This window comes from Arachis ipaensis, chromosome B08, assembly GCF_000816755.2.
Source record: "Arachis ipaensis cultivar K30076 chromosome B08, Araip1.1, whole genome shotgun sequence".
Lineage (NCBI taxonomy): Eukaryota > Viridiplantae > Streptophyta > Magnoliopsida > Fabales > Fabaceae > Arachis > Arachis ipaensis.
The window spans coordinates 1,268,942-1,271,730 of NC_029792.2; positions in this window are offsets into that span (position 1 = coordinate 1,268,942).

Genomic DNA, 2,789 nt, shown 5'->3' on the forward strand with positions numbered 1-2,789 from the left:
CCGGTATATATATAATATGTATAATATATGTAAAATAATTAATAAATTATTAATAATATTATATCATATTTAAATTTTTATTTTAATTTATGTTATATATGTGATAATGGTTATATAAATTTTAAAATTTTATTTTATTTATTAGATTTTAATAATTATAGGAGCGGGTAAGGGCAGGGCGGGTAAGGGTTAGGGTTCAACGTTTTACTACCCGTGTGTAGAAGCGAGGTGGGTTCTACGCAGATTGTAAAATCCCTATTTATAAATAAAAATAATGAATTTTTTATGGTTAATATTAAAATATTAATATAAAGAATTTTCGTCTTGCTAAAATTAATTCTTAACAATTAAAAAAATAATTTTTTCTAGACATACTTTTCTAAATAAACTCTATCATTACCAAATGTAGCAGCAACTTCACACTTAGCAAACCCTAAACAAATTAAATATAGATTTTTTTTACCAAAATGGCCATTTGCATTGTGATATTGTTATAATGGCTAATGAAATACAGATTGATAAGTGAAGTTAGACTATAAATAATAAACCAATTCAGATAATAAATCAAGAATACTATTTCAACAAATTTACCTGTAACAAAATTTTGTGTGTCAGTTAATGTAAAAATTCTAACACTATATTTTGATAAGATTTATAAATCATAAATCATAATAAAAATCAATTTCAAATGAGCGCATTACCATACGAAGTACGGGCATGTTTAATGTTCCAAATTACAGAGACAAAATGGATTAAAGAATAATGAGAAAAAAAATATATGAAAAAACACAGATACAAAATATATGTTGGTTAAAATGATACTCCTGCTTAGAAAAATGTATGCACAAAAAAATATTATCCTAGAGCAACATTTAACATAAAAAAATTAAAAACTTAATAGAGAAATGACTTAATAGAAACATAATCAAAAAACAACTACAACATAACCCAAATCGATTGCTTACAAAAGGCTTTTATAAAACTCAGATAATATATATTAATTTTATCAAACCAACCTTGCTATATGGTAATATAACAATTGCTCAATTGAATGAATTATTGTGCAAAAAACATATATTGCATTAACTCATACTTCAATACTTCATTTATAAATTGAACAACTTAAAAAATGTGCAAAATTAAGCATGCAAAATACTTAAAAATAATGGAACTACTTAAAAAAGTTCGACTGCATATTATAATTTATTAGTTATCACTCTATTTGTTGTTACATCATGAAAAATAGGCTAAAGGTTATTGATCATCTATTCACCAAATCTGACAACAACATTCAAAGCAAACTATCAAAACCACAACATAAAAAATATGAATAGCTATGAATTAATTAAGCACCAAACATTAACATTAGATCTAACCAAAATTAAAATTTAGTGATCAATTAAACTTTGTATTGTACTGATAGATCTATAGATACATGTATGTATGAACACATACAATGACAATAAAAAAAAGAGAATTTCGTCTTCTTTTTTATTCTTTTTTTATTTTAAAAAAAATAAAAAAAATTTCTCTGGCTCGCTCTCAATAATCAAAATAATAATAGTATATAATTAATCATGCATTTTGTAGAAAGAAATGAAATAACTAATTGCAAACTCTATATTTTAATTATTTTTTTAATATTCAACAAGGAGGATTCAATATTAGTGAATATTAATGTTACTCATCCGTTATAACTCATAAGCATGAAGAAGCATGTTGCCTTAGGTAGTGTTTGGTTGATGTCCGATACGATGACACATATCTGCTGTTTCGTTTGGTGAGACACAAATTTTTTATGGACACAGGAGGATACGGAGACACTAAATTTGTGTACCTCCAATTTGATGAGACACTGAGACACAACTTGTGAGACACTAATTTTTTACTCTTTTACCCTTATTCAATTTTTAAATTTTCAAAATTTATCCTCTTATCTCTTCAAATATTTCTTTTTTTACTTTCTCTTTTAGATTTTACAACCAAATTTGTTCTCCCATTTTTTTCAAAAAAAAATTATACATTTAACTTTTTATTTATTTAAATTTTAATTAATCTTTGATAAATTTTAGGCTTTGATTTTCTATTTTTTAAAAAAAAACTGTATATTTAATATTTGAATGATAATTTGAGATGATATTAGAAGGAAAAAAAATACGAAAAGAAATAAAAATTTAATTGTAATGACATATGTAGCGTTTGAGGTGATGGGTGTATAGTGGTATTGATAAAATTGTGGTTAAATAAAGGGTAATTTAGTCTTTTTCAAATATTTGTGTCTTGTTCATTATTTTTACCAAACACAATATATAGACACAAATATTTTATGTCTATGTCTTTAATGTCTATGTCTTTGTGTCTATGTCTCATCCTATACATCAACCAAACAGAGCCTAGTTATGTCAACAATAGTTAAAGATAAGTATTGCAAATTAACAGTTAATGTGACTCCAACCAAAGAAACTATCATCTAACAGCATCCATTATATTCCATTACACATTTTATAGATTTATTATTACTCACCAAAAGCTAATACCAAATAACATAAGTATTATTTTGATACTGAGGCTTTAGTGTCCTATAATCCTAAAGCTATTACTTCTATCAATGGCTCCATTCATAAATACTCTTAACTCAAAATTTGCTTTTAGGATGTCTTTATCTTCCAAATGGATTCCTAAAAATTCCTTACTTTTTTTTTCTACGACTTTTTATAATCCTCAAGTTTATTATTATTTGCAAATGCTAAATTTTGATTTTATTATTTTATTTTATTTTTTTTAGTAGA